This window comes from Silene latifolia, chromosome X, assembly GCF_048544455.1.
Source record: "Silene latifolia isolate original U9 population chromosome X, ASM4854445v1, whole genome shotgun sequence".
NCBI classification, from domain to species: Eukaryota; Viridiplantae; Streptophyta; class Magnoliopsida; order Caryophyllales; family Caryophyllaceae; genus Silene; species Silene latifolia.
The window spans coordinates 246,912,703-246,924,503 of NC_133537.1; the positions used below are offsets into that span (position 1 = coordinate 246,912,703).

At 39.0% G+C, this 11,801-nt stretch overlaps 1 non-coding gene across 1 annotated transcript; it reads right to left on the reverse strand.

Moving 5' to 3' along the window:
* Window positions 1-3,695: 3,695 nt before the first annotated feature.
* On the reverse strand, window positions 3,696-3,802 carry LOC141624607 (small nucleolar RNA R71). The gene has a single exon (XR_012534412.1). It is a non-coding gene; the product is annotated as a small nucleolar RNA R71 (small nucleolar RNA).
* Window positions 3,803-11,801: the final 7,999 nt, after the last annotated feature.

The window sequence follows — 11,801 nt, forward strand, 5'->3', positions numbered from 1 at the left end:
GAACACCCAACAACAACGGCTTTTAACCGTGGTGAATACTTTAGACAACGGTTTCACTAAATAAGCAAACCGTTGTAAATACCTTCTACAACGGCCGCTTTAACAACGTCCGCTTTTTTATTTTACAACGGTTTTTACCCGTTGTTATAGGCTGTATCTGTAGTAGTGCATGTAATGACTTAAACAGTATTTTACCTTTTTAAAGTACGTTTCTTTATTGTCTTTTGATTATCATTACCTCGGGTAACCGAGATGGTGACGTTCCTATACCTGAGTGGTCCTGGTAAGGCACTTGGAGTGTGGGAGTGTCACAATCTTGCATTGAGTGGAAGATATTATTGGACAAGAGAATTGGTAACGCACACTTGTGTCGGACAAGTGGGAGATTATTAGAGTAGTGTCCTCCACAATAAGTGCATTTACATATTAAATCTCGTAAAAGAAGTATCAGGGATTTATTTATTTATTTGTCAACTGGTCATCGTGAATCGGTAATGATTGGCTGACTAGAGTTTGACATTACTGTCGTGTGACGGCGGTGATCAGCTGATCCCTTTAGGTCACACCTATAGGATGATGCCCAATTGGAAAAACTAATTATTTGTATGAGATACAAATTAATTAAATACTTGTATTAATTGACTTTAATAAGTCAAATGAATGTATTATTTGATGACGAGTTATGAACTCAGGCCAAGGGGATTTATTATTTAATTATTCGATAATTAATTAATAAATGTTAATTGAAATTTAATAATTAATAGTTAATTTATTAAATTTATACGATATGTGAATAAGTTTTGAGATAAAGGTAATTAGCTATTTAAATTTACAAGAAGTTGTAAAATTGGCTAATAAGGGTTCATAAGATACATTTTATATTAATAAAATGGTCTAATATTACTTTATGGTTAATTGGTTATTAGTTGTTAATTTGTATTATTTAATTGTTAAATAATCAAATTAATATTTAATTATATAAGATAATTAAATATAGGACTTACAAGCATTTGTGGGACAAATGTCGGAAATCGAAATGGACCCGAAAAATCCACATGTGCCGCCATTTTATGTGATAAAATCACACCATGTGGGTTGGCATGTTTCCACTATCAAATGTTCCTCAATTGTTTACACTTTGAGGTCTATAAATACCTCGCTTTATCACACATGCTAGGGATGAAAAATTTAGAAAAAAAAAAATCACCCATAAGGCTCTTACTTGGCCGGTTCATTATAGAGAAAGAGAGGTCCATTTTTCTTCATCTTTTTCTCTATAATAACTTGATCAATTAGTGATGTGACCATAATTAGCGTATATTTAGCCCCCGAATTAGCCTTGTTCCCATGCTTTTTAGTGCATTTTTGGGTCATTTATTATCTTTAGTTCTTTGTTTTGCATATTCTTTGAGATTTTGATCCCTTGGTAGGAAAGGAGTAAGAATCTTGCATTTTCATGGCAAAACAAGACTAAATTGATCGAATTCAATGACCAACCATCAAGGAGAGACAAGATTAGAAGGCCTTTGTACATATGGTAGTAGATGAGCAATGTTGAGAAAGGATCCTTGAGTCCCCAAGGAAATCCCCAAGGAATTTATGAAGAAAAGGGAAGAAAAGAAGAAGAAGCCTTGCTGAGGCACAATCCGTGCGGATTGTCTACAATCCGGCCGTCCTTCACCCGCACAATCCGTGCGGTTTTCCACCAAGACGCCCGGGTTCCATCACCACAATCCGCCGGGATTCTCTTGAATCCGCTCGGATTCTATCGCTGAGAATCCGCCCGTCCCGACCTAATCCGCCCGGATTCCTCTCTACAGCGATTTCCTCTTCTCCAAGCTACGAAGAAAAAGCCCTTCCTTCGGAAAATACCGGCTCCTCCCTGCTCAATCTAAAAAGTGTAATTACTAGTTTAGCCCTTAGTTAACCCTAATGCATCCCCCTAATTTCCACTATAAATACCCCATTAGTCTAGTTAGAAGAGCATGTTCTTCTTATCAACAATTAGAGTAGTTAATATCAATCAAATCTCTCTTTAGTTTTGTAATCAACAATTAATCAAGTTCTAATACAAGTTTTATTTCCTTAATCTCTCTTTTGTTGATCCTTTATTTTGGGTAATTGAAGATTATTTGGGTTATTATTGGGAGATTGACAACCTCTCAATCAAGCATTCAAGTACTTCTTTTATCTTTGCTTTATTATTGGAATCATTAGTAGGTATAATTCTCTTAATCCCTTTTTAATTATTGTTAATTACTTTCATTTATTCGTCATGTTTCATTTTGTTGGTATGATTGACAACCTTGCTAGCATGATCAACATGATAATGAGTGAGTAGTCTCTTAGCTAGGGTTAATGGGTGATTAGGGGAAACCAACATGGGGAATGATTCATGCTTAAATTAATATGTTTTCATGTTTTATTTGCTTGATTGTTTTGATCTCAACTCATGCACATGTTATATTTGATGAAATGCTAAGCCTATGAATCCTTGCATTTACTACCATCTCCTATCTTTTCAATGAGACTTGTAAGACATAACCCAACTCGAGTCTCATTAGACCATGCATGTTGTTGAGTAGGGAAGATTAAGTCGACTTGTAGGTGTTGTACAATCTAATCGATTCGGCTCCGGGACCCAAACTTTCCTAGGATCGTAAGATATAACCCAACTCAATCCATCACAACAATAATTGTTTGCTTATAATTTGAGAACATGTTTGTATGATCAATTCCCATGATTCCCCTATGATCCCATGACACCCTAGTGCTTTTTAATCAATTGTTTACACCCCTTTTAATTCATCTTGCTAGTTTATTTTCATTGCTATTTTAGTTAGTAACCTTCTACATCAACCCAATTTGTGACACCTTCAAGACACCACTAGTTTCAATAGAAATCTCATTTCAATACCCGTCCCTTGGGATCCGACCTTTACTTGCCTCTTTACTAATTGTGGAGTTGTTTATGAAGCTATAAATTGTGGTTTGATTCGGACGTGACCCAACGACCACACCTTTAATTGTGAACACGAAACGGACCGATCAAAAATGGCGCCGTTGCCGGAGACGGTGTTTGTTTGATTTAGATTTCCTTTTTGTTGTTATTAGTTGTGTCTTTCTTCGCCTTGGGGAAGTAAAACTCCTCAAGGTTTGTTCTAATTGTTTTCGAGTTGTTTGATATTTTGCATGTCTAGAAGGTCACAAGGTGATTTGTTACCTTTTGACCGTGAAATCGAAAGAACCTTGACGAACAATAGGAGACTTGTTAGGAGGAATTTAAGAGGTATTAGTGAAGTTGTTCAACCAACTATTGAGTTCGTCAACCCTTTCGCAATAGAAGGAGAGGAGAACCCATTACACCCACAAAATCAACCTACAATGCCTAAATTCTCATCACACTCCGTACCCACCGAGGAGAACCTACCAAATGGTACTCCTACACCGCAACATCTAACCGGAAATTTTATTGCCAAATCCGCCTTCATCCAATTAGTTGAAAGGAGCCAATTTGGGGGGATGCCTAGTGAAGACCCTCATTCTCATATGGAAACCTTTTGCGACTATTGTGATGCAATCTCTCAAACGGGTGTGACTCAAGACCAAATTAGATGGGTCTTATTTCCTTTTTCTCTAATCGGCACCGCGAAGCGGACCGATCAAAAATGGCGCCATTGCCGGAAAAGACTAACATGCTATGAGCTCAAATTACGGGTTTTAAGCAAAGGGATGAAGAATCTTTGTATGAAGCTTGGGAGCGGTTCAAGGGAATTTGTCGCTCATGTCCTCACCATGGACTTAGCGAATGGTTTTTGGTACAACAATTTTGGAATGGTCTATATGAGGATTCAAGGAACATTCTCAACATGGGATCAAATGGAATGTTCACCGAAGTTGATGACAATCAAACATGGAACAAGATTGAGGAAATGACGGTCCATAACTCACAATATAGTAGACCTCGCAAGGCTGCTAGAGGAGGAAAGCATGAAGTGGACTCCGTTACTCAATTGGGTGCTCAACTTAGTGCTCATATTGACACAATCAATTTGAAGTTTGAAAAAGCTATGGCTAGACTTGAAGAAGTCTCAAAATCACCAAATATCATGTTAATGCCATGACGACATCCTCATCAATCCCAAGTGAGATATGTGAGAATTGTGGAACTTTGGGACATGACCAAAATGAATGTAGGGGAACAAATGAACAAGTGAATGCTTTCCAAGCATACAAGAGTGGTACCCCTTATTCCAACTATTACAATGAAAACACCAAATTCCATCCAAATCTCTCATACAAAAGCCAAAATGTTCAAAACCCTCAAACAACATACACTCCACCACCCATGAGAAACCAAAATCAAAGACCCTTTTACAATCAAAACCAAGGTTACCAAAATCAAAATCCATACAATCACCAAAATGACCATGGTTTTGATGTCCAAAAAGCGGTCCTCCAAATGCAAAAGAATCAACAAGAATTTTTCACTCAAATGCAAAAAGATAGCCAAGCAAAGGAAACCACCATCAACAACATCCTAGCTCACACCAAGATGTTGGAAACACAATTGACTCAACTAGCATCTTCAAGCTCACAAAGACAAAAGGGGCAATTACCACCTCAAAGTAATCCCCCTAGACATGAAACGGTTAGTGCCATTCACTTGAGAAGTGGTACAAGGTATGAAGCGCCAAGGAAGCAAGTTGAGGATGAAGTTGTGGAAGCTAGTGAAAAAGGAAGAAATTGTGCAAAACTCCAAAGATGGAGAATCATCAGAAGAAGAAAGTTCAAAGAAAAATGAAGACAAGGTTAAGGAGAAGGAGCCCATTGTGATTAGACTTCCTTTTCCAAGTCGTCAAGCCAAGCCCAAATTTGATGATCAACTTGGAAAGTTCATGGAAATTGTGAAGAATTTGGAAGTCTCAATTCCTTTCACGGAATTAATCAATCACGTGCCGGCCTATGCGAAGTACATGAAAGATATCCTCACAAAGAAGAAGTCGATCCGGAAGCTTGAGACTATCGCCTTCACTAAGGTGAGTAGTGCAATACTTCAAGGAGTTCACCTCCAAAACTCAAAGATCCGGGAAGCTTCTCAATACCGTGTACCATTGGCGACACAACGATCAACAAAGCCTTATGCGATCTAGGGGCTAGTGTGAGTGTTATGCCGTACTCGGTGAGTAAAAGGTTGGGGATGGGAGAGCTTAAATGCACCAACATCACACTCCAAATGGCCGATAGATCGACGAAGACACCATTAGGGATATGGGAAGATGTCCCCGCATTTAATTGGGAAGTTTTTCATCCCGGTGGACTTTGTCATTGTTGATATGGAGGAAGATTCCAACATTCCAATCATTCTAGGAAGACCTTTCCTACACACCGCGGGTGCGGTGATTGATGTGAAACATGGTGAGCTCACTCTAGAAGTGGGAGATGAAAGCATAACCTTTAATCTTGACAAGACTATGAGAGCTCCTCGTTTGCATGAACCATGTTTCATGATTGATCATTATAGCCGAAAGGATGAAAGGAAGAAATCGGAACTCCAATGGAAGGAAAAAATTGAAGATGCTCCATTCAAAGAGCAAGTGAATTGTGACAAGGAGAGCTTGCAAAGCTCATCAAAATCAACCAAAGAAGAAGAGAATGGCCTCATTGGCCAAGAGAAGAATTTGGGAGAGTTGTCTCCATCAAATCAAGAGATTTTCAATGATCAATTTAATGAAGTTTGTGGTCTTTGGGACGACGAATTTGAAGGGTATTTTAATCCTTACATTGGTAATGCCATCGATCAAGACCGACAACAAGGGCCAAGGTCTATTGAAGACCTCTACCATGATAATGAACAAGCTTTTGATCACTTTTTCAAGGTGTTGAGCAACATCAACAACACCTTGAACATGCCCCCTTGACATCTCATCAAGAATGAGAGTTTGGTGGAGTCCTCCCTAAACCACCATTTGTAAATATTTCTAACTCCCTAACTCGCATTTCAATTCTTATATTTCATTTTTGTCATCTTTGGATTTTTATTTGCTTTGATCAAGATATTTGTCATGTTTGAGAGAAGTGAGGGAGGGACTAACAATCTCAATTGATGTGTAGTGCTTTCGCTTAGTGTGGGAATGGCAATTGCCTAGGCTATCCATGCCTTAGTAGTGCCCCCACAATGAAGAGCACAAGATTTGAAGAAGAATAGAAGGTTGATAAGGGATATGCATTATACACGGATGAAACTGAATCCGGGTACACAGGGGTAGAATTCGAGCGGATTCAAGAGAATCCGCCCGTCTTCATGCAATCCGAGCGTACTGGGTTGAAGACGCACGTCCCTATAAACTGAAATTTTGAAAGATTTTTGACTGTAAGAGAATCCGGGCCCTGAAAAGCAATCCGCCCCGTCTCCGCAAATCCGTCCGTCTCCGGAAAGAAGACGTGCGTCTTCTCGCCGAGGAAAACAAGAAAAATTTCTGGACTCAAATCCGTCCGTCTTCTTCAAGAATCCGCCCGTCCCGTATCAAGCAAATCCGAGCGTCTTCTCTTGAATACGCCCGTCTTTAGGCGAGTTTTATCAAACCAGAAAGTGCGAGAATCCGCCCAGATTGGGCGTAAACCGCACGGATTGCCCCCTGATTCAATTTTTCGGTCTTTATAAAATCCCTCCCACCTTCATTCATTCATTCATTCATTCATAACACTACTTCAAAACATCAAAACCCTCATCCTCTCCATCACAAAAACAAAATCCCTCAACAACATTCACCAAAATCAAATCAAATCATCCTTCTAACAACAAATCAATCACTCCTTTTTCAATAAAAATCAAAACCAAGAGCAAAATCTTCAACCTTTGAGTCGATTTTTGAATTCATAAAGGCAAAGCCTTTCACCTTTAAATCGATTTGGGTACACTACAAATTGAAGATTTTTCATTCTTTTCTTGGTTAGTTCATCAATGGCAAGGACTAAGGGAGCAACAAAGGCAACAAAGGCAACAAAGGCACCAAAGACACTTTCACAAAGGCAAAAGGCTCTTCAAGCAAAGAAAGCATTGGCTATGGTGGTAGCAACACCAAACTTGGAAGTGCAACAACAACAACAACCTTCTATGGGAGCAACAACATCTTCTACTCCGGAAATCGATCAACTTTTGCATTATCCGGAGGTAACTTTTATTTCCAAAACCCATAGAGATACTTTTGCCAAGTTTGCTAGGAAATCACTTCAATCCACCAAATTTATTTGTGAAGACACCTTGGGAAAGTTGGGTGTCCTTGAGCAAACTAGAGCCTTTTTCAAAGCCATGAGGTTAGAGAAATTGTTTGAATCAAAAGAATTGACATACCCCTCCCTTACCTTGGAGTTTTTGAGTTCTTTGAAAGTCACCAAAGTTGAGAGTAGGTAGAATCTCGAGTTTCATCTAGCTAATGTTAGTAGACGCATTTCCTTTAGAGAATTGGGTGAAATTTTGGATCTTAGTGATGAACCGAGTTATTTTAAGAACTATGGAAAGTACGACCCCGACCCTCTTTGGGAGGCAATTTCCGGGAGGAAATTTGAGGACTTTCATGCGAGTCGTGCTCTTTTAGTCCACCATCCGGGCATAAGAGTATGGCACAAGGTCATAGGAAACACCATTATTGCAAGGAAAGATACCAACCATTTCACCAAACTTGATTTTATTCTTCTTGAATCGGCTTTGAACATTGGAAGAGTACACACCAAGCTTTTCAACTCTTTGAGGCTTTTGGTAGATAGATGGCTCAACATTGATTGTGGGAAGAAGGGCACTACCGTTATTGTCAATGGCGGCCTAGTCACTATCCTAGCTAAGTACTTTGATCCTAACTTCAATAAGGATAACAAGTATAAAGCAAAGGAGGGTGGTCATCTTGTTGATTTGCATACTATGATACACAAGTACAAGTGGGTTGCCCATAACCCTCTTGATACCAAGTATGGATGGCTCACTAGTGAAGCTAGATCGTTCACCTTGCCTTCAAAGATTTGTCGTCTAAGCGTCCACCGGACCAATTATCTACTTCCCCTTTCTAAAGAGGCCGAGTATATTATTCAACAACAAAAGGGTGAACTTGAAATGCCCTCCTCTTCCATTGTTATACCACCTTACCCCTTTGAGTATCAAGAGTTCAAACCGGAAGGAGTTGAAGCTAGAAATGATTATTTGACTCTTCTCATGCAAGCAATGCACAAGCAAGCCTTTGAGGACCGGAAAAATGCTTACTTGGCTCAATATCCACCCCTCCTACACTTAGCTAGGCAAGGACTACTTGACCCATCATGTCCTTTGCCTAGTTGGGCGGATAGAGAAGTCCTATTTCCGGGTGCATCTAGGATCGTTTCGGGTGACAATGAGGTTGTTGGTAATGAAGAAGTTGATGATAACATTGATGAGGAAGCAAGTGAAGAAGGAGAAAAGGATGATAAGCAAGATGAAGAAGCAAATGAAGAGGGAAGTGGAATTGAGACCACTTCTAATGAGGAAAGTGATAATGGTGATGATATGATGGAAGATTAGCAAGCCTTGGAGGCTCATACCCTCTCATGGTTTGTCTATTTCTCTCTTTGTTTTAATTATTTTCTTGATCATTGTTGGAGTAGTCCTAGCACCATAGAGTACTCACACCTCGGTACCATTGAGGTGTTCTCTTTTTATTGTTCCCATTTTCAAAATCCAAAATGACAAATTAGTTTCATGCATTGCATAGTGTGTGCATGAACTACACCCATCCTTGGACATTAGCAATAGTGTCTAACTCGGTTTGGGGAAGTTAATGCATACACAACGGGAGGTAATCTAAATTATCCTCTCCGTCATAACAAAAACCATGCATCATGTAGTGTAGCTTAGTATAGATTGCATTTAGTATAGAAATCATGCATCATCTTTGCATAATTTCCATCATTTTGGCCATTGAGGACAATGCCCATATTAGTGTGGGGATGGGAATTCTAACATTTAACTCTTATTCATAAAAATCCAAAAAATTGAAAAAGTTTGAAAATCATAAAAATTTGAAAATTGAAAAACCCAAAAACATGTTTATTTCCCTTTGTAGTATTGTGTATATATTGTTTTGTATATATTGTGTTTGTTCTATCCTTGTTCACATTGATTGACTACGCCACATCCGAGACATGAGGATAATGAAGACCGCATGGTATGATCTTTCCAATCTCCTTTTTCCTCTTTATGTTAATGACTATGTGGCTTTATTTTGATTGATGCGGTATAACAATGTGAATTTAGGACTTGCATGTAGTTTATATGTCATATTAGTTGATAGAATCACTTGCATTAGGATGTTTATATTAGTTGCATCATGGCATGTAGTTGTATGTTAGAAATGTTTTGAAAAATGCCCAATTAGGAACTTTGACAAGAGCAACTAAGCCATTACAAATACTTGTTCAACTTAAGACTTTGCCTACTAGAATGGTTGTAAAACACCCTAGATAGTGTCATACTAGTGTCTTTTGACCCATGACCCAAGGCCTAGTCAAGGGTTTGCATGTGAGTCACCTATCCAACCCCGTGATGCGATGTGGACTTGGTTAACTTGTCTAGGTGACCTTGATTGACCTTGTGGTAAGGCAACCCAAAAATATTTTCTATCAATAAGCTTGAAGTGCTCATTTCAAAGAATTTTGTCATGTGGAAGTAATTTAATGCCAAGGAAACCTCAAATGTTATGAATTGTTGAATGTTGAGAAATTTAAGTTGTTTTGATGGAGGCGTACCACTTCGATCTGCTTTGGTGCGGGATCCATTGAATTGGGCCCCCACACGGTTGTGAATTCGGCCGCCCAGAGACAGAGTGACTATCACCCCGAAAAGCTATTGTCTAGAGGTTAACCGGTTGCCTAATAAGCGATTGGCGAAAGCAAAGGACACTAGCTCGGAAGGGACAAACCCCATCTTAAATTTTTGAATTGTGAAAGTGAAATGAGGACAATTTTGAATACTAGTCATATCCACCCATTGTGTATAAAGATTTGAGCATTTCATTCCCAAAAAGCCTTTTTGTCAAGCCACTTGGTCGAGCTTGGGACGATCCTTGACCTTTACTTTTGTAGAGAATTCGAGACTTGTCATGTCATATGCTACTAGGATCATAGGGATCATCATTCCACCACCATCCGATCGCTCTTGACGAAAGCATTTGGAAATTGAGGACGAAAGTAGTCTAGTTTAACACCATTTGGAGGTGATTTAGTGCCATCCTCTTAGCCTTAGTAATTTGTTGAACTAGTATTTGTGAAGGATTACATGCTCTTAAATTTGTTCCTCTTTAGTGCCTCCGCCACCTGATGAGGAAGTGGCTATTCTTTTGTAGATGCATCCATTATGTGATTTTGTGTGCTTAATGTTTGGATGTGTTGCCATTTTGGCAAGACCCACCTTGCCTTGCAAGAAGGCATCCTACCGCATGGTTGTCTTGTTGTGACTTGAAGGGGCGGAGTGAGACCCGCTAATTGTCTCATATCGGATATGCTATTAGGTTAGTTTAAATAATGGTCCTAGTCTTTGTCACCTCTTTACTCGGGATGAGCAAAGGTTCGGTTTGGGGATATTTGATGTGACCATAATTAGCGCATATTTAGCCCCCGAATTAGCCTTGTTCCCATGCTTTTTAGTGCATTTTTGGGTCATTTATTATCTTTAGTTCGTTGTTTTGCATATTCTTTGAGATTTTGATCCCTTGGTAGGAAAGGAGTAAGAATCTTGCATTTTCATGGCAAAACAAGACTAAATTGATCGAATTCAATGACCAAGCATCAAGGAGAGACAAGATTAGAAGGCCTTTGTACATATGGTAGTAGATGAGCAATGTTGAGAAAGGATCCTTGAGTCCCCAAGGAAATCCCCAAGGAATTTATGAAGAAAAGGGAAGAAAAGAAGAAGAAGCCTTGCTGAGGCACAATCCGTGCAGATTGTCTACAATCCGGCCGTCCTTCACCCGCATAATCCGTGCGGTTTTCCACCAAGACGCCCGGGTTCCATCACCACAATCCGCCCGGATTCTCTTGAATCCGCTCGGATTCTATCGCCAGAATCCGCCCGTCCCGACCCTAATCCGCCCGGATTCCTCTCTGACGTGATTTCCTCTTCTCCAAGCTACGAAGAAAGAAGCCCTTCCTTCGGAAAATACCGGCTCCTCCCTGCTCAATCTAAAAAGTGTAATTACTAGTTTAGCCCTTAGTTAACCCTAATGCATCCTCCTATTTTCCACTATAAATACCCCATTAGTCTAATTAGAAGAGCATGTTCTTCTTATCAACAATTAGAGTAGTTAATATCAATCAAATCTCTCTTTAGTTTTGTAATCAACAATTAATCAAGTTCTAATACAAGTTTTATTTCCTTAATCTCTCTTTTGTTCATCCTTTATTTTGGGTAATTGAAGATTATTTGGGTTATTATTGGGAGATTGACAACCTCTCAATCAAGCATTCAAGTACTTCTTTTATCTTTTCTTTATTATTGGAATCATTAGTAGGTATAATTCTCTTAATCCCTTTTTAATTATTGTTAATTACTTTCATTTATTCATCATGTTTCATTTTGTTGGTATGATTGACAACCTTCCTAGCATGATCAACATGATAATGAGTGAGTAGTCTCTTAGCTAGGATTAATGGGTGATTAGGGGAAACCAACATGGGGAATGATTCATGCTTAAATTAATATGCTTTCATGTTTTATTTGCTTGCTTGTTTTGATCTCAACTCATGCACATGTTATATTTGATGAAATGCTAAGCCTATGA